Genomic DNA, 25,078 nt, shown 5'->3' with positions numbered 1-25,078 from the left:
GGGTGTGCCCAGCATTCCAAAAATTCTCATCACTGAAAATATATTAAGCTAGTGAGCAAAGCAGCCTATTTCCTCTGTGCACTGCTCCCTGCTAAACAGGCTTTGCACCCAATCTAGTGATTGACTATATGGTATCACCACACAAATTACACGCTAGCCTAGCAAAAGCTATACTTGATTCCTTTTAGGGGATATATGGCAGTTGGACTAGCAAATAAGCAAGCAATACAATCTTTTAACATTTCCTAACCATGTAACCTCCTTTTCCATTTCCTAGCTATGTGATCTCAAGTTATTTAACCTCTCTGTGCCTGTTTGTCCTTTTAAAAAAGGGCATGATAGTACTTACCTCATAGTGTGAGGATTAAAAGAGTTAATATATGCAATTAAAACATATTCTGGCCTACAATAAATTCAATAGGTGTTAGCTGTTATGATTACTACTACTTTTACTACTGTTGTGGCTGCTGCTACTATTAACTACTGCTGTTATGTCAGCTGAGGTCCCGTAATTGCCTGATGGGACTGATGGGTCTCTACACTGCCTTCTCACCCCTGACCACAGGAGCAATGGCACCTGCTTCTGTTGCCTTTGCCCCACCCAACCCCAGCAGCAAATCCCACCCCCCATCAGACCAAGCTTGATGTAGTGAAGACCTCCCTGCGTTCTTTTCCTACCAGAGGGAGAACAGTCCTTCTACACCAAAGCTCATCTCCCTCTTCTCTTTTAAGGGAAAGCCTGCTGTGTTTAGGCCATTACCTCTTGTTTAGAAGACATCGCCCTCTTGCTGCTGCCCTTGACCACGCTTCTGTCCCCTTCCAACGGAGACACTAGGCGAGATTCTTTGTGTTAAATGTTAGCCTCCTCCTCCAGGCTCCTTCACTGAAAATATAATTATTGAGTTCCTATGTCAAGAGGACAAAACTAGTTAAAGTATAGCATAGACAGATCGAAATGAGAAGTTCTTTGGAAGAATAAACCATTAAAAAATACTTATGTGTCATCCACAACTCCTAAAATGCTGAATGAACAAGTTTCAGACAAAAAGTACTAAAGGAATTGAACTGAATTTGATTATTTAGTATATTAAAGTGTCTGACATATTTTCCGCAAGCAGTAAAATCATTTCCAAGGTGGATAAAATGAAATAGAACTACTGAGCTTCCTCCTTTGGAGGATCAACTTCCTCACCTCCATCTCTGAATTGAGTGACACTCTGGAGCATCTTTCCTGACTCCCATCTTACACTTGATCCTCTTCCAGTTTATTCCCTCCTGATTATTCATATTTCCTTTCTTTCCTTCCCTCCTGCCCCATCTCCATCTTCTGTTGTCATCTACCCTCCTTCAAAGCAACAGAGAATGGAGAGTTAGGAAAGTTAGTTTTGGGTTTTGGAATATACCCACTCTCACTGACAAGTGCACACTGCCCATCAACCACTCTTCAAATCAGAGTGAACAAGATTTCTCACACCTTTGTAGTTTGTTCTAATCTACTAATAAGAACTAGCATATCTGAAAAATTATTAAATTTGTTGCAACAAATGGCAGCATTTGTTGTAGTGGTCTTTGTTTTTATTACCTAAAGTTGTGATGACATATATTACAATTTCTAGATTTTATTTTTAAATGCAAAATGTTAATCAACCAATAATAACTATTTTATAGTAAATTTAAATATTTCATCATAGGATTAAATGTTTTACTGTAACTAAATACTAACATTGTCATGTCACATAGATCTCATGTAATTGTTTTTCTCCTCTATCACCATCCTTACCCCATCAAAGCATTTATGAAGTACATAGCTACATATAATGCCACACTAGGTATAGTCACAAAGATTCAGTCCCTCTAAGAACTTATCACTTAAGATTTTTATTTCAAAAATTTTAATGAATAGCCATGAAATTCTGTCCTTTCTTGGAATTATTAACATTTTCCAATTAAAATGTCATATTTCTGAGTTGGTTAATACAGCATCTTCTAACCTGTCATCTCTGCCTGTAAAACAAGCTTTAGAAATTATAATCACTGTGAGCCAGAAGAAGCTATTTTACACACTTCAGTAGTCAGTAATTAGGATACGAATCGTTGCTTTATTCATATGAATCATTAGGCTATAAATCACTTGACATAGATTTGCAAGACTATCCAAATCTAGCACTTAAAATTTCACTTGGACAAATAGAATTAGCTTTCCTTGACGGAGTAAGTGGTTTCCAAATATGATGAGGCCATTATTTCAAATTATATAATTTGATTAGCAAAATTTTAGATGTGGAAAAAAAATCTCAGTTCATTAGTCTCAGTCTTTATTTTACAGAGGAATTTTACCAAGGCCAGCAACATAGATGTTATAGTCCTTTACCAAGGTCAGGCAGCTAGTTAGTGGCAAAACCACCATCAAAAGTTTTAGGTCCATTAATCTAGTCTCTCTTTTTATTAAAGTTATTAATATTTATGCTATATATTTTACTTATAAAAGTACCAATGTCTTTATTTGTAATGCTTATTTTTTTTACCTTTGAAAATATTAAGATGCTTTCAGTTCCATGAGAGCCTTGTTGGTCTTGTTCACCAACGTATCTCGAGCACCTCGCAACAGTTCTTGGCACGTAGTATGTTCTCAAAAGTTGTTGCATGCATAGCATTGCAATTGAAATCAAAGAATCCATATCGCCGCCTTCTAATCCATTCTCCAGCCTGCATTCAGAGCAACGTTATGCACATCCAAACTCATCATAGCACCACTGCTTAAAACACTTCAATCCTCCTGGGCCTGCATGGTCTGACCTCTACCTACATTTCCAGCTTCATCCTACACCATGTTCACTTTCTTTCTCTTCAATCCTATACCTGCCTTCCTTCTCAAAGACTTTTGCGCCTGCTCTTCTCTTTATTAATCCTCTGATCCCCATTCCTTTAACCTAGAGCTGGCAACTTCTACTCATCCTTTAGCATTTGCTCATTTACCACTCCTTGGAAGGTCTTTCCTAACTAGCCACACTATCAGAACTCCCATTATGCAGCCCTCAGCACCATGAGTATCTCTTTTGTAACTTATCAAAGATGTGACTATTGGATTGATGTTTGTCTCCTCCACTATCTAAGCTACTTCAAAGTAGGGAAAATGTCTTTTTGTTCATCATTTTATCCACAGTGCCTAGCACATAGAAGACACTCAAATATTTGTTGAAATAACAAGTGAATGAATTAATGAATAAATGAACTTATTTTTCTTATAATATCAGTGATGCTTTTCCCAAAGATACTAACAAAAGTTTCTATTATTTTTACTTTTATCTAACCCATTAGTTATGATAATTTTTCAGGAAAAATTAAGTGATATACTTCCAAAATTAATATATTCACATCAGGGGCCGGCCCTGTGGCCAAGTGGTTGAGTTCACGAGCTCCACTGCGGGCAGCCCAGTGTTTCGTCAGTTCGAATCCTGGGCGTGGACATGGCACCGCGCATGGAGCCACGCTGAGGCGGGGTCCCACATGCCACAAGTAGAAGGACCTGCAACTAAGAAGATACAACTCTGTACCAGGGGGCTTTGGGGAGTAAAAGGAAAAAAATAAAGTCTTTAAAAAGAAAAAATATTCACATCAAGGATAAAATTACTTTTATCATTAATTGACATTTGAGTAAATTACCCAAGAATGGAATGATTTTTGTACCACAGCTAGGCCAGCCCTGAGAGGAAGAGAGTTCAAGCTAATGGTGCTAAATTGATTTAGTTAAGACTTGCCAGTGTTTATGAACACAGTCAATTATCCATATGAAACATTCAGTTTTCCTACAACCTATGCTTTCATACATTATACACTAACACTCATAAATTCCCTCTTCCACACTATCTACTGACTTGTAAACATCTGAGTTATCTCAAAGTGATACTGTCTGCCAGTTTGGTTTTGGGAGCAACTCCATTGTGTAAAGAAGTATTTGCTATGACAACAATTTGAATACTTTGTACTTAGCAATATTTTTGTTGCTGCTGTTCAAATAATGGAAAAATGGAATTGCTAATACAGTTGAAATAAAAATGGAACCCAGGTCATCAAAAAATGATGGATATTTGGCCTCAATTGTATGCCCATTTGACATAAGCAGATTAACTGTGGGTTTAATAATGAAGGAAAAATTACAGGTATGCAATAATAGAAATGCATTTGGGGAAGATATTTAAAAGGTGAGATACAGTGTTACAAATGATATTCAAGTGCACAATGCAATTATATATAAATCCTATGCATGGAAAAACTTAACTGTAAAGAGATACACAAAATTTTCTTAGTATCTATATCTGGACAGTAGCATTTGGGGAGATTATTTCTCCCTCTCCTTTCCATTTTTCTGGCAATTTTCAAATTTTATGTCATGAGCATTTTAGTGGACAATTGTTGTTTTCCTGGCTGTTGAACATTTAACCCTTCCCTCCTAATAATAGTCTGATTTCCTTTTTGAGGAATACCTCATTGAATATGGTTTTAGTGAGAGGTAATGCTTATCTGTTATCATAGATCTAAATGGGGCCACATCTTCCCATAAAGTTCAGCCAATCAGATGCTCTCTCATAGGACTTTGAATTTTTGGCATGTACTAAAGATATGGAAAAGGTTAAGGATCATTGCATTCCAATAGCTAGCAACAACAGTGTGCAAACCAGATTCTTGTGGTCAGATAATCTTTGCTGATGTTTCTACTGCATATGCCTCTGGAGCTCTCTAACTCCTGCCCTTTTCCCAAGGCTGCTCCTCATACTGATTCTACAAATTTGCAAAACAAATTAAATCTTTTTTTTCCTCCAAGATAGCTAGAGCGGTTTTCTATTGCTTGTGACCAAGCACGCCAAGATATGAAGATATGTTGCTTTTACAAATCCAAATCTCATTGGCTCCACCTTCAAAATATATCCAGAATCAAACCAGTTCTCATCCCCTGCAATACCCTTTTCTAGGCTACCATCATCTCTCACCTGAATTATTGCAATAGCCTCCTAATTCATCTCCCTGATTTTACTCTTAAACCCTCACCGTCTATTCTCAATAAAGGATCCAGAATATTCCTGTTAAAACATAAGTCAGGGGCCAGCCCCGTGGCAGTAGTGGTTAAGTTGGTACACACTGCTTTGGTGGCCCAGGGTTCACAGGTTCTGATCCTGGGCACAGACCTAGCACTGCCTGTCAAGCCATGCTGTGGTGGCGTCCCATCTAAAATAGCAGATCTTCCTCAAGCAAAAAGAGGAGGATTGGCAACAGATGTTAGCTCAGGGCCAATCTTCCTCACCAAAATAAATAAATAAATAAAAAACAAAAGTCAGATCATGTCACTCTGCCCAAATTCTTTAATGGCTTCCCATTTCTTCCATACTAAAGCCAGTGTTCTCACAATAGTTTTCAGGGCCCCATACAATCTCACTGACATCATCACCTATTCCTCTCCCCTTCACATCTTTACTCACCTGTAGCCACACTGGCCTTTTTGCTGTTCCTCAAACATGTGAGGCATGCTCCTGACTCAGGTTGTTTCCTCTGCTTTTATGTTCTTTTCTCACATGTGCATGACTTGCTCACTCTTCCTTAATTCTTGCTCAAATGTACCGTCTCAATCAGCGTAGGTGGCTACCCCACCCAAAATTGCAGCCCTTCCACAGGCACTCCTGGGCCCCTTTGCCTTGCTCTTTTTATTTCATAGCCATTGTCACCTGTAAACATATTATATATCTATTTTTTATGTTATTGTTTATTGTCTGTCTCTCCACACTAGAATGTGAGCTCCAGGAAGGCAGGGAGCTTTGTCTGTTTTGTTCCCTGGTAACCAGTGACCAGGTCAGTACCTGCCACACAGAAAGCACTAAAAGATTTTTTGAAAGGAAGAAAAAGTGGAAGAAGAAAGGAAAGAATGAAAAATAAAAAGAAGGAAAGGTTTTAAAATGTTCCAAATATTATTTACATATTATAATGAAATTTTAGGCTATTGTTTTCAAGCGTTTTGAATATTTCTTCAAATGAAATATCATGGTGAGCTCCAATCATAAAGCAGATAAAAGCCAGGCTGAATTGAAATAGGGAAAGAGGGGTCCTGATTGGCTTTCATAGAGACTGCAGAAATTTAAGTTCTTCCAGAACACAGAATGTGAAAACCACCAACCACTGACCACTGGCACAGAATTTGAAAACCACTCACCTCTGAATTTGAAAGGCCAAACCTTTGCTTACAGAACAAGAAGCTGACATTTACTCCTAATAGAGATGCACACCCAGCTATGAAGTTATTTTGCAAAAAAAAAAAAAAAAAAGAATTATCTTTGAATTTGACTCATGTTAATCTCTAGATGTGATTTTTTAGGGAATACAGGGAACAGAAAAATATGATAAGTCACACCACAGGGATACAACCAGCAAGATCTAGACTTGTAGAAACTCTACAAGACAACCTGATTTCTTCAACAAATAAATTGCAAGGGGAAAATGAGCAATGAAAGGGTAAACAATAGATTAAACTTGAGACCAATATAACCAAAAACAATATATGTATTTTATTTGGATTGTGATTCAAACTTTTTTTTTAATTATAAGAATAGGATTTCTGCTTCTTCTATAGCTGAGTGAACGTCTAGTTGACCAATTCTTTTACAAACAACAATGTAAATTTTTGTAATAGTGCAAAGAACAATTACCTGAAGGCTCTGAACAGTGAGCGAAAGCAGGTAGATTCTGCAGGAGAGTAAAAACTTGGAAGAATGGACTGATAGGGGATAATTTTCACAATTTAATGGCTTTTTGATAAGGCAACTCTGCAGTTAGTGTCACGTAGAGGCTAAAACTAAGAAAAAAACCAAACAGTCTTTCTGGCATAAAGTCCAGAAGACAGAGTTTGGGGTAACCACAGCTGCTGGAAAGTAATGGGGAGTCCTGTTGATAGCCTGAGAGGAGCACGCCAAATTCTGCGTATAAACTGAAACCATCTCTAGCTGAATCCTTAATCATGCAAATACAAGGAGGACTGGTAGTAGTCCAGCCAAGAAACAAAGAACAGAGCTAAGTTCTGAGCTGCTGCCCAAAAGACAGAGTTTTCAGTTTGAGTTCAAACAAGTTAATTGCCTGAAAATACAAAAATAACAATTTTTTGAGGACTATAACAGAATTCAGAATATTCAAGACATAACCATCACATCCAGGTTACAATCCAAAATTCTGTGCCATACATAAAAAAACATGTGACACATTCCAAGAGGAAATAAGCCAACAGATGCTAATTCTAAGATAGCCCAGATGTTGGAATTAACATCCAAGGACTTTAAAGCAGTTATTGTAACTATGCTAAATGAGATAAAGGAAAATATGCTTGTAATGAATGAAAACAGAAAATCTCAACAGAGAAATAGTATAAAAAAGAATCAAATGGAGCATAAAAAGGAAGAACCATAAAAAAATTCACAAATCATATTTCATCAAAATTAAAAATTTATACCCCTCAAAAGACGCTGTTAAGAAATGTTAACAGTTAAGAAAGTGAAAAGACAGCCACAGATTGGAAAATATTATTTTCAAAATACCTATGTGATTAAAGACTCATATCCAGAATATTTAAAAAACTCACAACTTAATAATAAAACAAGCAACCCAATTTTTTAAAAATGGGCAAAGAAAGATCTGACAGATACCCCACCAAAGAAGAGATACAAATGGCAAATATGCACATGAAAAGATATTCGACATCATTATTCATCAGGGAAATGCAAAGTAAAACAACATTCAGATACTACTACACATCTGTTAGAATGGCTAGAATTTAAAATAAAAATGGTTAGTACCAAGTTCTGGTTAGGATGTGGAGCAGTAGGACCTCTCATACATTGCTAGTGTGGATGTTTCTTACAAAGTTAAACAGATGATTGCCATAAGACCCAGCAGTCCCATTCCTATGTATGAGGATCTTTGAGGAAATTTTATTCACAATTGCTAAAAACTGGAAAAAACCCAAAGATGTATCATTAGTGAATGAATAAACAAATAGTGGTACATCCAAAACATGTTGTACAATTCCACTTATATGGCATTATGAAAAGGACAAAGATATAGGAACAAAAAACAGATCAGTGGTGGACAGAGGCTGAGGGTGACAAGAGGGGCTTTATTGCAAAATGGAACAAGAGAACTTTTTGAGATGATAGAAGTAAAACATTAATGGTATAGTCCAGGTGATCTGTAAATAGGTATTCACTGTTAAATTATTTCAACTTTGCTGTATGAAAATTTTCATAATCAAACGTTGGGGAAAATATTCAATAAAAAATGTATTTAAAATGAGAATATCAAAGAAAGGTAAATGCAGACTGGATATTTAATGATATGAAGGAATTATTTTTTTTACTTTTGTGTGCATGATAATGACATTGTGGATATATTCTTGAAAGAGATCTTATCTTTTAGCGATATATTCCAAAATATGAAAACCAGACTTTTGAGACCCTTGCCAAGTTTTTCTCTGTTCCCCAAATTTACTTATTTTTATTCATGTAATTGACTTTGTGGGCTTTCCAGTTCTCCTTTTTTTCCTATGGTAGTGACATACTGACACTGAACACAATACCTTTACTAAATTCTGGAGCAGAAGTAGAGCAAAGGAGTGACTATTAGTGAAGGAATTCACAACCTATGGGATATGACCTCAAAGGCGCTGGGACCCAAGAGAAGTTTTAAACCTACGATGACTGAGCTACTGAAATTCTAGCAAACATAAGAGACCAAGTAAACAGTGTGTGAGATCCTAAGGACCAGAGAGGCACAGACAGGAAAAGAAATTCCATATTTTGGACAACAAAGGTAAATCAGAGAAAACCTAAAATTCATGAAATTACATGATTCTAAAAGTTCTTAACCTTTTAAGTTCAAGCACTCCACTTCAGCAGCCCAGGGTTTCGCTGGTTCAGATCCTGGGAGGGAACATGGCACTGCTCATCAGATCATGCTAAGGCGGCGTCCCACATAGCACAACCAGAGGCACTCACAACTACAATATACAACTATGTACCGGGGAGCTTTGGGGAGAAGAAGGAAAAAAAAAAAAAAAAGATTGGCAACAGATGTTAGCACACGTGCCAATTTTAAAAAAAAGTTCTTAACCTTTGCCCTCTAGTGAATGAACTAATAGGTACCCTATGGAGTAGTTTGTGAGTTTTTGTGAGAATTGTATAAAATAATGTTAGTGCTTAGAATAGTGAAACATAGAAAGCACTCAATAAATGCTAGCTATTACTATTGTTATTTATTTGCCAAATATTTATTAGGTACTTATTATCCACCAGGCACTGGGGATAAAACTGAAACAAATGGATGCAACTTTTGCCCTCATAGAGCCCAGAGTTAAAAGTGAACTTTACTCAGACCATCCCCATTCCATCATACTCCTTTCCTTTTTGTACAACTGGAGTTCACAAGGTCATATAGCATCCTAACCATCCATAATAGAGAGGTAATTGTATGTTAATATGTATAAAATGGAAAAACATTTCCATAATGCATACTAACATGAAAGCTGTGATGCTTGATATAGTCACAGACGTGGGGGAAAAACATTAATGCTTTATCTCTCATTATTTTTACCTTCTCTTTCACACGCAGTTGAACTTATTTTATAGAGGCTATTAAAATATTATGCTATTTTCTCCTTCATTAAGCATAATTCCTTTAATTTTTCATTAACATTTTGCATGCTTCTCTTTTTGAAGATTAAATGGAGCTGTTACCTATAATAGAGATTTTTTATCAACATTTTCAAATTACATATTTTCATTTTCCTAATTAAAATTTTTTGTTTGTTTTCTTTTCTTTCTTTTTTGCATGAATGTGGCTGATCAAGGAATTGATATATATTAAATCACTGCTCTTGAGAACACCAATACAAAACTAAAAGCCGGTAGGTTATTATATAGTGGATACCTCTAGACAGCACGTCGATATTGTTTGATTTCTTAAATTGTGAACATGGATTGCGTTTATAAAACTTGGAAAACAAAACAGCCTAATTCTGCCATTTCCTTATCAAAGCTTTGACTTCCTGTTAGTTACCAATAGCACTTTCCCGTGAACACTCAAGGTCTTTTACAGACTCTCCCCCAAGCAGAAAGAGCAAATGTGTTTTCATGCTATGAAAATAAGGGACACAAGTTAAAAGACCCATTTCCAGGAAACTCTCGAGCTACCTTAAGGTAAAAACCACAATTCATATATTTCTCTGAAATTTTAAAATTAGAAATTACATCATCTACCTATAAACTTTACGAATAATAGTGTAAATCTCAAAAAAAAAAAAAACAAAAAAGCTAGAGTTTCCAGTCTATTACTCTATTCCATTGTCTCCTTAGAACTGTCATGAATATATTTACTATCTTACTACTTAGGTTCCTAGAGAAAAATCTAATATGTATTATCACAAGATTATCAGAGGGAAAAGAATTTTTTAGTAAAACAGACTTTGTAGTATCTTGAGCAAGCTCTGGCTTGGTATCTTGAGTGTACTTTAACATTCCTCAAGACAGAAAAATTTTATTATTGCGGCACAGTTCCTCTTCTTGAACCAAGAGAAGGGAGTTTAAGCAAAGGCTTTGTTTCCTAGGCCACAGAAATGAAGGACTGGGTTCCGGTTTACCATCTTTAGCTTCACCTCCACCTGCTTCACCTGGTGGTTCTTTTTATATCTCCTCTCAAACGTGGACTTGTTCTGCCAGGAACCAGGGATCCACAGTGGTCTCCCTTTCCCATGGGTCCCAGGCTGAATGAAATTGTACCAAGCTCCACTACTTTTGTAAAGAATGTGAATCTGCTCCAGCGTACTGGGTCCAAAAAACATCATTCTCTTTAGTTTTCTAAATTAGATACATCTGCCGAAGCTTGCTACTCAACAGCACTGGTGGGAAATTTAATCCACTTTGTTTAGCTGATTATATAGGAGAATGAGGATAGGGCAGACAGGCTCCACCCCTTCTCTGGGATCATAAACAATCTAGGTCATCATATACAATCCAAAAAATTGGGGGCAAAGGATTCAGTCCATTTTAATCACCTCTGAGATTTTTTTTTTTTTGGAGGAAGATTAGCCTTGAGCTAACTGCTGCCAATCCTCCTCTTTTTGCTGAGGAAGACTGGCCCTGAGCTAACATCCATGCCCATCTTCCTCTACTAAGATGTTAATTAACGATGCCTGCATAAATTATTTGCAGGCAGCCACCTCTACTCCTTTCATGGTATGCTTAAACAAGAGTATCTCTTATTCCCCAAAATCAGGACACTTAGTGTTCAGCCTCCAAGCATCCTCAGGCTGCTCCTACTCAGCAGCTGCCCCTGTTTCTTCCTTCTCCTAGAGTCCTGCATTGGAGTGGGTTTGAGATCTTCATCACTCTCAGAAGTGCCTCCACCATGCTTCAGGAAAAATACACTGGAAGTCAGGCTAGAATCCACCTTCACCTCAAAGGACTAGTCTGTGTCTTCTTCCTCCTCTTCCTCCCTCCAATGCTTCCAAAACACAAAATGGCTTACTTCTTTGAGGGCAAAGAGGGGAGTGCTAATGAGTCCTCAATGTCATGGAGCTCTTCACGGGAAGGAACTTTCACTCCTACATGTGCTTTATTTAATGCTAATTTACTACACTAATTATTTAAACGAGTTATTATGAGATACTAAATCAAAACAAATTAAATTTAAACATTGATTACTTACTTAATGAAACCATGAGACATGTAATCAAATTTCATAATTTATTAGTTAAAAATCACAAGGCTAATATATCAGATTTTCTTAAATATTATATATACATTTATCAAACTAAAAAACACAAATTATACTTATTACAAAACTGATTACTACTTTTATACTTCAATCAGTTAAAAAAGTATTAATACTATGGATTTAAATTTATGCTTTTCATTATTTCTACACTATCCTCATTATTATTTCTCATTCATCTTAGAAGTTGCCTTCCTAGGGTTACAGAAATATTAATTACCTTGAAGGTTATAGTACCAAACAAAGGAAACAAAAAACATCAGTTCAGGGTAGACAAGGTTACAGATTGTGCCTTGTCAGCATATTGGGCCTGGTTGAACCTTTCAAATCCTATCTGCTGATCTCCAGAATGTACTTCCTTTTCATACTTATTTTTTGTGGCAAAGACTCTAATGTAAAATTTAGGTTAAGGTATTTTGGGCAGAGCGGAGTCAGAATCAATAAGAAAAGCAGGGGATAAATCATGAATATTAGGGCTAGAGAACATCTTAAAATCAATCTCTGTTCTCTTCATTTCCTAAACGAGGGAAGAGAGAAAGAGAAGGAATCAGATGCTGATGGCAAGGAGACTGTTAAGATGGCCTTTTGAATAGACCAGGAATCATGATTCTATGGTGATGAAGAAGGATGATAGCCAAAAAAAAAAAAAAAAGCAGGAAAATGTGAGAGGCAGGGTAAACAAAACTGAAGACTTGCCGGTGACTGATTAGATGTAGGAGAATAACATAAAGTTAGGTTGAACTGCAAGTTTCTATCATCAGTAGCACGCTACGGGGAATTGATTTTACAACAGGGTATAGCATGCTTACAGCAGCGCTTGCCTTGTTTCTCAGGGCAGCAAAATTAGTAGAGGCACTGAATGGAGCGACCGCCGTTGCACAGTGCTATTTTATATCCCCAACAGGGTTGGTTATCAAATTGGTTTTTCTTAATCCTACACAATAATTTTAGGTGTTTTAAAACAGTGATACTCGAAGTGTGAGTTGTAGATTAGAACCAGTCTATAAACTTTTATCAATTCACAATAAGTACAGAAACTGCAAGTGAGCATTTAGAAACTTTAATAGCAATTTAACATTGCTGTGTCCAGGTGCATGATCAGAGTAACTTAGCGAAAATATTGGTCTGAAAGGATTGAAAAAAACCTGGTCCTTTACAGACAGTTTGAGAAACTCTGTTTTCAAAGATAAGAGAAGCTATTCATAATATATGAAGTTATAAAAGTAGGTGATAAAACTTTATATTGTATGAGACTGTTTTCATGAATATATATATATTTGTCTACAGTAAAAGTGGAAATATATTAACTAAAAAACGATTAAACAAAAGAGTGTATATAAAATACTTAGAACACTGCCTGGTGCATAGAAACACTCAATAGGTGTCCTGATGAAGATGATGACGATGACATTACTATCAACAATGGTGACAATGCTGGGACCTCTCTGCAGGTGCCAGTCCTATTCTTGCTGTTCTATAACTACCAAGGATTTCAATTCCTTTTTTTTTCCTACTTTTTTCTCCCCAAATCCCCCCAGTATATAGTTGTATATCTTTTTAGTTATGGGTCCTTCTAGCTGTGGCATATGGGATTCCACCTCGCTGTGGCCTGATGAGCGGTGCCATGTCCACACCCAGGATCCAAACTAGCGAAATCCTGGGCCACCAAAGCGGAACACGCGAACTTAACCACTGGGCCACGGGGCCGGCCCCAGGATTTCAATTCTACTTCAAAGCTGCTGCTACAGCAACTACTGTGCTTAAGGGTCCCTCCTGCTGGTGCAGGCTCCACCCAAGGATCTCAGCCTTTTCGTTGTGCCATTCCAAACACACATTCATCATTACTCAAGGATTGTTCCTATGGCAGACAGCCTCATGATTCTTTCTCTTTCTGGGTCAGTTGCAACAAGAAGGAACAGGCTATTAAGCCTACCAAGAAACCTAGACTACCTTACACAGCTTAAAAGTCAAAATGCACAGTGTTTCTTGTAAAAGTCAGCTTACATCTTCCTTGCAGTTCTTATCTAGATTTACAAATGAATACAAATTTATTAAAAGTGTTATAGCTGAAAGAAACACAAGAGATCAAGTAATGGAGATCAAGGAGCGAAGCTTTGGTAACATATTTGAGTGTATAGTCCAGCTTTGCCATCGCCTAATTGTGTGGCTTTCTTATGCAACCTCTCATATCTCCTCTCTTAGCCTGAGGTAGTAATATTACTTATCTCTCTTTCAGCAGTGACCTGCAAAGCATGTGCTCGGTAAATAATAGTTATGATTATTAGTACAACTCCACCATTTACAGAGGAGGAAATTAGGTCAAAGAGGCCCAGGATCCCATGGTTGGTCCATAATTGAACTAGGACTCAATGCCAGTGCTCTTTCCCATCCCCCTAGCTGCCTTTCACAACTCTATGCTGCAATTCTATGAGTTTTTAGAAATAACTCAGCATCGTGTTTATTTTGTCTTCTTGGAAAACATAGGCAAAAATATATATCAGGTTCAGTGTATATTTTTATTTTGGGCATTCATTAATTTAATTCTGGAAATGCAGTGGTGTGGACCTGTAGATGGAGAGAAAGAGGCAGAAGGAGCAAATGCAGCTAAGTTGTAATTCCTGTGTATCCAATGGCTGTACACCACTGACTAGCCTCCACCTTCAGGAATTCACATATGTTAATGAGCTGAGTTTACAAAATATTAAAAAATCATCATAATTGTGAGTTTATTGTGTAAATGGTTATTTTGGGGCTTTCAGTTACAAACAACAGAACCAACTCACTCTAGGTAGATTCAACAGAAAAGGCCCAATCATTCTGAGAGGCTAAAGCTGCTTGGAATTAGAACCCAAAGCTACGATGAGACTGTCCACAATGCCTCTGTGAACAATGAGCATGGACACTACTACCAGCCTTTGCCTCTGAAGCCCCTGAGAGCTCCGTGCCTCCCAGCCAGATTGCACAACACCTCGTTCCTCATGACTTTTTTTTGGGTAATAGGCATTCCATGAGTACCGCTAATGGCAGAATCTAGGGCACATGCTGGGTGACTGAGATGTGAGAGAGACTGGGAAGGTGACAACTATAGCTTCTAGCTTACAGACCTGGGATTCACAAGTTGGGAAATTACCAACATTTACAGAGTGTTCAAAAGAGTCCAGGAGGCCACAGATATACCAAATGCCCACTATGATGCTCATGCAAGTTTTCTTTGGAATAGTGTCCCATTCATATGCCCCCAAGATGGCATAGGAAGATTCAGATGATTCACCTTTTAAACAATATGGCATAAAGTGAGTATTTCTGGGAAGTTAAATAGTTTAAAAATTTCCTTTTTATTCTTTTCCCCTCCAAGATTCCTCTCTGTCCCCTACTTTTCTTGTTATTCTCCCTCTTTTTTTCCTTTTTATTCGCTGAAACTATAATTTCTCTAAATATGTTTATCAATAATCTGTATAAATGACAGCTGTCATTAAATTTGAAGAAAATATAGAGTGAATTTACCAATGCTTCATAATATTCACGCGTTCAAAATATTTGCTAAGCACCTACTATGTGCCAGGCATTGTTCTAGGCACTGGGGATACAGCAGTGAATAAAAGATACAAAATCTCTCTTTCCCTAGCGGATAGAATGAGAATTTTAAATTACTTCAAGACCTTACAAAAAGTAATCAGCAAGGTAGGATCAGGTTCAATACGAGAAAAGCAAAAGTACAGTATATAATTCAATTTTCAACAATAACGCTCTAAAATAAGGACTCTCCAGACATAGTTCAAAACAACACAAAATAAAATAACTGGTAGTTGTTTTCTAAATGAGTGACTAATGTTGCATACCTTTTAAAAAATAATTATGATATGGGAATATATTAGCAGATATATAAAGAGAAAAATGAGGACACAACGCTGCAGGCCAGGACTTTTATGTGGCTTCCTCTTCTTCTGTCTACTGTTTAAATATTGTTAGTTCTGTGTTCAACCCTCTCTCTGTTTTCCTGACTTTTCTTCCTGTTAATGTTTTAAATAATCAAATTTACATGACCAGCTAAGTTCTCTCTCCTGAGATCCACACCCATACACTGAACTGCCTACCAGATTCTCCCTTTGGAAGTCTCGTGGGTTCTCGAACATCAATAAGCCCCAAACTGAACTCAATACTATCTTACACAGACCTTCTTCTGCTGTATTTTTTAAGCGAGTGGTGCCATCTACCAATTGCCTCTGACTCCAGAAACAGAGTCATCTTCCACTCCTCCCTTTCCCCAAATTGTAATAGCCCAGCAATCCTGTGTATCATACACCTCTAAAATCTGTCCAGTAATTTCCACCTCTTCTGCTGCAATCTTATTCAGGGTGTCAGCTCTTCTCACCCAGATCATCACTTCCAGCCTGACATCCTGACTTTCATCTTGCTCCACCCACTACCGCAGGCATACACCATCAGAATAATCTCTTTAAAAGTGTAGATCTGATTATGTTACCCACCTTCCATTAGACTATTTCAATGGCTTCCCAAGCCCTCAGGTCAAGATAAAGCTCAAAGCTATACCTTAAGAATCAAGGTCCTTCATGATGTATTTACTGCCCCCTTCCCTACCCTGAATTGTGCACTGGAGCGCCAGGATCCGACTGGGGCTGGGTATTCTACTCTGAGGAAAGTATATATGCACGCTTTGGATCAATTATAGCTTTGCAGCACCTCAAGTTACTATCCTCAAGTTTATGAGGGGCTTGCATTTAGAAAGAAAATGATAATTACTTGTTTAGCATCTGAAAGCATACAAGATTGAACATTTGTACTAACAAGATTAAACTGAATCAATGGGAGATTTTGGTTTAGTCTTAAGAGAGAGAAGAGTTTTTCTGTTTGATTGATTACACCTGAAAGCAAGTTGTCAAATCTCCAGAGGTGTTTAAAAACATAATTTTGAGTAATGAGATATTAATCTACCAGGAGGCAGGCAGTTGTAAGAAAGGATTTCTAAGGAAACCTCATAGCTTCTGATTTTTCTGGTGGAACATTTTCTCTTTCCCCACTGCTGTGCCTGGTTAAATCCTTTTTGCTTCTTCAGGCTCAAAGCAAATATCACCATTTCTGTGATGCTTCCTCCACTTAACCTCTAACTGGATGGACTAATTGCTCCCACCTCTGTGTGCAGTCGCACTTCTCACAGTGTATTATTCTTGTGTTTTGCTTCCTATAGTGTATTATTCTGAGCTGGACAAGTGTGTCCCGTCTTTAAAGGCAGGAAAGTCACAAGCTGGTAAGCTTACTGTCCCTATCTGCTATCCCCCTCCACCACCCTCCAGCATAATGCATGCAATATATTTTTGTCAGATTTAACTGAATTGCAAGTTAGTCTTTAATGCACTACGCTTTGAAGTGTTTGAGGTTTTCATTTGTTATTGTGAAATCAGTATTATTGCCTTACCATCACAGCTTCTATATGTAACTAGGACTTCTTAACACAGTTAGAGCATGAGCTAAATTTAATATTTTTCCGAAATCAAGTATTTCTAACCCTTAAAAAATTTTTAAAAAGCATCATGCTAGTAAAAACTGTAGCGAATAGCAATGGAATATTTAAGTGTTTACAAAATCCCTTTAGTCACCAGCGTCTAAATGAACGTATGTATAAAATGCATCCATATTTGGCATACTTTAGTTTTAGCGTGTTGACTGAAATAAAGAGTCTAGGTGGGGGCTGGCCCCATGTCCGAGTGGTTAAGTACATGTGCTCTGCTGCAGGCGGCCCAGTGTTTCGTTGGTTCAAATCCTGGGCGTGGACATGGCACTGCTCATCAAACCACGCTCAGGCAGCGTCCCACATACCACAACTAGAAGGACCCACAGCAAAGAATATACAACTATGTACTGGGGGGCTTTGGGGAGAAAAAGGAAAAAAATTAAAAAAAAGGAGTCTAGGTGATATTAGTGAAGGAGTTTATTCAATAATCAGCATGAGGAGTTCAAACCCTGGGAAAACAGTTCAAAAGAGTATTCGGAGGAACTGCTCCGCAGGGTGTTGGGTTAAAGTGCAGCTTATATCTCTTTCACAAAACAGTGCACGTGCGGGGAAGAGGGAAAGAAACAAACTTACAACTAGACTTCATGTTTATCAAATAAAAGGGGCTAGAGTACATCTGAGCTAGATCATACACTGAAGGTAACATAAACAACAATTTCTCGGTTATACATCAAACAAGTTCAGAGACGCCGATGATGTCTTTGTGTGGAGGGAGGCAAGGACCAGTGTTGTTAATTATTCCCTCAATCTCTAAGAAATGCAGCTGGGAAATATGAGAGCGAGGTACCCCTTTATCTCTTATTGCTATGGATCTGTCCAGCTGGTGTCTCCAGTCATGAGGTGTAGGGTTGCAAGGTCATTTGACACAGGCTGAGATGGCCTGCACGGCTGCTTCATAGCACAGCGTGGATTTTACTCTATTGACCTAAAGCCTATGCAGTTGGCTTGCTAGATTTGCCTGTTAGACCAGGGAGAGGGGTCCCAAAAGTCTGTCATAAGTGAGTAAATATTCTTTCAATGCAGTGGGTGATAAGCAATCAACACAGACCCAACAATGCTTTGTCTAAGAACTGAAATAAAGACATGGGAGAATTAACCTTATATATTATGAATTTTAATATTAACTGAGGGAGTGGTACTTTTTATCACTAGACTATACCTCTCACACCACATTGTATGTTCTTTTTTTCCCTTTATATCCCCAAATCTAGCATAGTAATACAAACACTATTGTTTAAATAAATAAGTGAAAGAATGAATATATGAATGAGACCAAGCAAAAGTCATGCCTAAGAATGATAGTAGGATAATAATCAACCTCACTGGAAATTTATATTTCCTACTTTTTATACAGAGAGAGAAACTGAAGTCTAAAAAATAAAATACTTCATATCATTATCTTGTAAGGCTGTTATGATCTATACCCTTAGCATTTCCAAGAGAGGTATTTCCAATAAAGATCCTGACTTTAATTTAGTTAGGGTACATGTAATTTCTCGGGCAATCAGAATATTTCTCTACCCTCATCCCTTTCTTGCACACAATGCATGATGCCTAAAAATTCTACCGCTAAATATTATAGCTGTGTTTCTGGTTTGAAGGGTTACAAATCTGAAAAAACTAGGGCTTTAAAAAATATTATTTTTGATTTGTGAAAGAAGAATAGAGAAGTTACTCATTCTAACCTCAAGAGAGAAAGTTTGAAGAAAAAAATGTACATATGCTCTTTCACTGGAAAAATATAAATGAAATTACAATTACTTTGTTTACCATTTAGATTACTAATTTCCTCCCCACTTCCTCAGCATCACCTAAAGAAGGGATTTAGAGGATGACTATGTTTTTAAGAAAACAGGATTTGTTATTAGAGCATTGGGTTTAAGTCCTCTGTTTCCTTTCTTTCTTTTTTTTTTTTTGAGGAAGATTAGCCCTGAGCTAACATCTGCTGCCAATCCTCCGCTTTTTGCTGAGGAAGACTGGCCCTGAGCTAACATCCGTGCCCATCTTCCTCCGCTTTATATGTGGGACGCCTACCACAGCATGGCTTGCCAAGCGGTGCCATGTCCACACCCGGGATCCAAACCAGCGAACCCCGGGCTGCCGAAGCGGAATGTGCACAGTTAACTGCCACATCACCAGGCAGGCCCTTCTAAGGTATTTTTAAAACATTATTATAGAGTAATGAAAGAAGGAAATTTAAAAATTCAAAGTACTAAAAACAAAATACAATTATTCATAGTTCCACTGCACAAACACAAATGCATTTGAGGTTTGGGTATATTTACCTCCACTTGTTGTATTTAAACTTTTTTGTGTTGTTTTAAACATAATTTGTGTCATAATGTATATTCACTTATTATAACCCAATCAGTTTTTGTGGTAGTATCCTGTTTTTAAAATTATTTTAAGGGCTATGTGCTATATTTACATTTAGATATAATATTTACTTATTTTAATATGTAGAAGAAACTCATTTATATGTTTATTTTAAAATAAATATTTTCTTATAAGAAACCATTTACATAGTTAGAAAGATGTTTTAAAAAAATTTTAAATCGGGGCTGGCCCCGTGGCCGAGTGGTTAAGTTCGTGCACTCCGCTGCAGGTGGCCCAGTGTTTCGTTAGTTCGAATCCTGGGCGCAGACATGGCACTGCTCATCAGACCACGCTGAGGCAGCGTCCCACATGCCACAACTAGAAGAACCCACAACGAAGAATACACAACTATGTACCGGGGTGCTTTGGGGAGAAAAAGGAAAAAATAAAATCTTTAAAAAAAAAAAAAAGGATTCAAAACTGTCTTTAAAAAAAAAATTTTAAATGACTAATATTTATTAAAGAATTTGTTTTCTACATAAAGATTCATATTATAGCATCATTTATAAAAGGAAACAGGGTACTGTCTGTTTACCTACCTTCCTTAACATCTGTATGATCTATTCCCTCTTTATAATTTTTTGGAGTAAAACAGGGCCCTGAAAATTATTTCACATTCCTTGACTCTTGGCAAAGTTAAATATTTTCCTATGTGTTTCTTTACTAGGTGTATTTTCTGCTACATTGATATAAACGTTGTTAAAATGTACTAATCCACTAATTTTTATCAGTGCATTTTTATATTGATAAAAACTGTAAAATAATAGAAAGTTTAAATGTTCAAACAAATGTATCAAAAGTCTTCCATATTATTTTTTACTATGTGTAGCAAATTATCATACCTGAGTTACAAACTCTAGGAGCAAAAATCCTAAAACAGTGCTCACATGATATAATGCTGTAATAGTTGACTCATTTCCCAGGAGCCTTAAAATTACAACTTGCTGAATTAATTGTAAAAGATTCCATTTAATGACACACATTCACATGCAAATAATGAAATCCTACACACTTTAAAGATTTTTGTCTTACCTTTTAATTCCTGGTAACATTAAGGAGTTAAAAAATAAAAGAGTGGAGGAAGTCATCAGCATGATGGTGGCATAAGACAGCCCTTGTTTTTGTCTCTCCTCTCCCAATAACAAAATTCTGGTATCCATCCAGACAAAAGTGCCTTTGAGGGAGCTACAGGTCCAGCACCAGGTGTCGAGGGACCTAGGAGGAGTCTAGCCCACCCCTGCATGGGGTAATAGGCAGACAGACTTCATTTCTAGCTGTGGATCCTGCAGTGGCCCATGAACTATCTCCAGTCTCTCTTGGTCAAGGTCCAGGAGTCCCGAGAGAACACTGAGTTAGACAATCATTCAAAGAACCTTTGTTGAAGTCTAGATCTCCAGAGGAGAAGTCCCAGTACTCTGTTAGAGCAAAAAAATATGATTTTGGATGCATCAGAGTGGGCAGTCAGTAATGACCGGAGGAAGTGACTACTACTTCAAATGTGAACACACTCACATTTGCAAAATGCAGTGCAAAACTCCAGGAAACATTGAAAAATCAATGAAACACAATACCGCCAAAAAATCACAATAGTCTTCCAGTAACCAAACACAAAGACGTGGAGATCTCAGATAAAGAACTCTAAATAACGGTTTTAAGGAAACTCAATGAACTACATGAAAACACAGAAAGACAATTCAACAAAATCAAGAAAACAATACACGGATAAAATGAAATGTTTAACAAAGAGATAGAAATCATAAGAGGAAGCAAAGCAAAATTCTGGAGCTGAACAATACAATAAACGAAATAAGTGCAATAGAGAACATCAAGAGCAGACTGGATCCAGCAGAAGAAAGAATCAGTGAGATCGACGACAGGAACTTTGAAATTATCCAGTCAGAGGAGAACAAAGGAAAAAAATGAAAAAGAGTAAAGAAAGCCTACATGAGTTATGGTATACCATCAAAAAGACCAATTTGTAATCATTACTGTTTCAGAAGGAAAAGAGAAGGAGAAGGGGGCAGAAAGCTTATTTAAAGAAATAATGGAGGGCCAGCCCAGTGGCGCAGCAGTTAAGTTCGCACGCTCTGCTTCTCGGCGGCCTGGGGTTCGCCGGTTCGGATCCCGGGTGCAGACATGGCACTGCTTGGCAAAAGCCATGCTGTGGTAGACATCCCACATATAAAGTAGAGGAAGATGGGCACGGATGTTAGCTCAGGGCCAGTCTTCCTCGGCAAAAAGAGGAGGATTGGCAGTAGTTAACTCAGGGCTAATCTTCCTCAAAAGAATAAAAATTAAAAATTAAAAAAATTAAAAATAAATAAATAAAAATTTAAAAAAAAATAATGGCTGAGAACTTCCCAAATCTGGGGAGAGATTTGGATATCCAGGCTCATGAAGCTCATAGGTCAGTAAACAAAATCAACTTAAAGAGATCCTCTCCAGGATACATTAGAATAAAACTGTCAAAAATCAAAGACAAGGAGAAAATCTTTAAAGTAGCAAGATAAAAAACAAAAAAGCTTATAAGATACAAAGGAACCTTCAAAAGGTTATCGGTGGATTTCTCAGCAGACCCCTTACAGGCCAGGAGAGAGGAAGGTGATATATTCAAAGTGCTGAAAGAATAAAAACCCACTAATCAAGAGTACACTACCTGGAAAAGCTGTCCTTCAGAAATGAAGTTAGATAAATACTTTCCCAGACAAACAAAAGCTGAGGGAATTTATCACTACTAGACCTGCCTTACAAGAAATGCCAAAAGGAGTTCTTCATGCTGAAATGAAAGGATGCTAATTAGTAACATGAAAATATACAATACATTGGTAAAGGTAAGTATATAGTCAAATTCAGAATGTTATAATACTGTAATATGGTGGAATATTAACCACTTAACTTTAGGATAAAGGTTAAAGGACAAGAATATTAAAAATAACTGTAGCTATAATAATTCGTTAATGAATACACAATATAAAAAGAGGTAAATTGTGACATCAAAAATGTAAAAGGGGGGCCAGCCCTGTGGCCTAGTGGTTAAGTTCGCGTGCTCTGCTTCAGTGGTACAGGGTTTCGCTTGTTCGAATCTTCGGCACGGACATGGCACCGCTCATCAAGCCACGCTGAGGCGGCATCCCACATGCCGCAACTAGAAGGACCCACAACTAAAAATGCACAACTATGTACTGGGGGGCTTTGGGTAGAAAAAGGAAAAATTTTTTAAAAAATGTAAAACGGTGGGAATAAAAGGGTAGAGATTTTGTATGCAATCAAAGTTAAGTTGTTACCAGCGTAAAATAGACTGTATATCTATAAGATGTTTTATGTAAGCCTCATGGTAACCATGAAGCAAAAACCTACAGTAGATTCACAAATGAGAAAGAGAAGAGAATCAAAGCATACCAATACAGAAAACCATTAATTCACAAAGGAAGGCAGCAAGAGAGGAAGAACAGATCAAGGCAACTACAAAACGGCCTGAAAACAATTAATAATATGACATTAGTAAATCCTTCCCTATTAATAATTACTCTAAATGTAAATGGATTGAATTATTCAATCAAAAGACACTGAGTGACTGGATGAATTAAAAAAACAAGATCCAACTAAATACGGCCTACAAGAGTAACTTTAGTTTTAAGGACACACATAGTCTTAAAGTGAAGGGATGGAAAAAGATATTCCACGCAAGTGGAAATCAAAAGAGAGCAGGGGTAGCTATACTTACATAAGACAAAATACACTTTAAGCCAAAAATGGTAGCAAGAGACAAAGAAGGTCATTATCTAATGATAAAGGAGTCAATTTATCAGGAAGATATAACAGTCAAAAATATATATGGATCCAACATTGGAGCACCTAAATATATTAAGCAAATAGTAACAGATCTGAAGGGAAAAATAGACAACACAATAAAAGTAGAGGTCATCAATACTCCACTTTCAAAAACGGATAGATCATCTAGACAGAAAATCAACAAGGAATCATATGACTTGAAGCATGCCTTAGAATAATGGACCTAACAGACATATACAGAACATTTCATCCAATAGAAGCAGAATACACATCCTTCTCAAGTGTATATGGAACATTCTCCAGGATAAATCATGTGATAGGTCACAAAACAAGTCTTAGCAAATGTAAGAAGATTGAAATCATATCAAGTATCTTTTCCAACCACAATGGTATGAAACTAGAAATAGATGACAGGAGGAAAGCTAGAAAATTCACAAATATGTGAAAATTGAACAACATACTGCTGAACCACCAATGAGCCATGGAAGAAATCAAAAGGGAAATAAAAAAATATCCTGAAGCAAATGAAAATGAAAACACAACATACCAGAACCTGTGAGATGGTGCAAAAGCAGTTCTAAGAGAGAAATTTATAGTGATAAACACCTATGTTAAGAAAAAGAAAGATCTCAAATAAAAAATTTAACTCTATATCTCAACGAACTAGGAAAAAACAAACTAAGCCCAAAGTTAGCAGAAGGAAGGGAATAACAAAGTTCAGAGCAGAAATAAATAAAACAAAGACCAAAAAGACAATAGAAAAGATCAAAGAAACTAAGAGATGTTTTTTTTTTAAAAGCAAAACAAAATTGACAAACCTCTAGCTAGACTAAGAAAAAAGAGGATTCAAATAAATAAAATCAGAAATAAAAGAGGAGATATTACAACAGATACCACAGAAATACAAAGGATGATAAGAGACTACTTACGAACAATTATATACCAACAAATTGGATAACCTAGAAGAAATGGATAAATTCCTAGACATATACAAACTACCAGTACTGATTCATAAAGAATAGAAAATCTGAACAGACAATAACATGCAATGGGATTGGAACAGTAATCAAAAACCTCTCAACAAAGAAAGGCCCAGAACCAGATGATTTCCCTGGAGAATTCTACCAAACGTTTAAAGAATTAATGCAAATCCTTCTCAAAGTCTTCCAAAAATCAAAGAGGAGGGAACACTCCTAAACTCACTTTACAAGGTCAGCATTACCCTGATATTAAAGCCAGATAAGGATGCTACAAAGAGCTGGAAATAAACCCTCACATATAAGATCTACTAATATTTAACAAAGGAGCCAAGAATACTCAATGAGGAAAGGACAGTCTCTTCAATAAATGGTGTTGGGAAAACTGGGTATCAACATGCAGAATAATGAAATTGGAGCCTTATCTTACATCGCTCACAAAAATTAACTTAACATGGATTTAAGACTTAAAAATAAGACCTGAAACCATAAACCTCCTAGAAGAAAACATAGAGAAAAATCTGCTTGACATTGGTCTTGGCAATGATTTCTGGATATGACTCCAAAAGCACAAGCAACAACAGTAAAAATTAATAAGCAGGAC

The 25,078-nt window shown here is 36.9% G+C and overlaps 1 protein-coding gene across 30 annotated transcripts in view; it reads right to left on the bottom strand.

The window, feature by feature from the left end:
- ECT2 (epithelial cell transforming 2) overlaps positions 1-25,078 on the bottom strand; it is a 108,164-nt gene that overhangs the window by 73,529 nt on the left and 9,557 nt on the right. For 9 of the 30 annotated variants that reach the window (XR_011529332.1, XR_011529341.1, XR_011529334.1 and 6 more), the window contains 2 exons: positions 2,526-2,706; positions 761-883 (listed from right to left, as the gene is read on the bottom strand). The exons of 11 other annotated variants lie outside the window; for them this stretch is intronic. The gene's annotated coding sequence lies outside the window, so the exon portion shown is untranslated. Of the gene's footprint in view, positions 1-760; positions 907-1,192; positions 1,346-2,525; positions 5,301-20,737; positions 21,121-25,078 lie in introns of those variants that run through there. 10 more of the 30 variants (XR_011529333.1, XR_011529335.1, XM_070583145.1 and 7 more) reach the window with 5 other exon arrangements.

This window comes from Equus przewalskii, chromosome 18, assembly GCF_037783145.1.
Source record: "Equus przewalskii isolate Varuska chromosome 18, EquPr2, whole genome shotgun sequence".
NCBI classification, from domain to species: Eukaryota; Metazoa; Chordata; class Mammalia; order Perissodactyla; family Equidae; genus Equus; species Equus przewalskii.
This window is presented reverse-complemented; position numbering and strand designations above follow the sequence as displayed.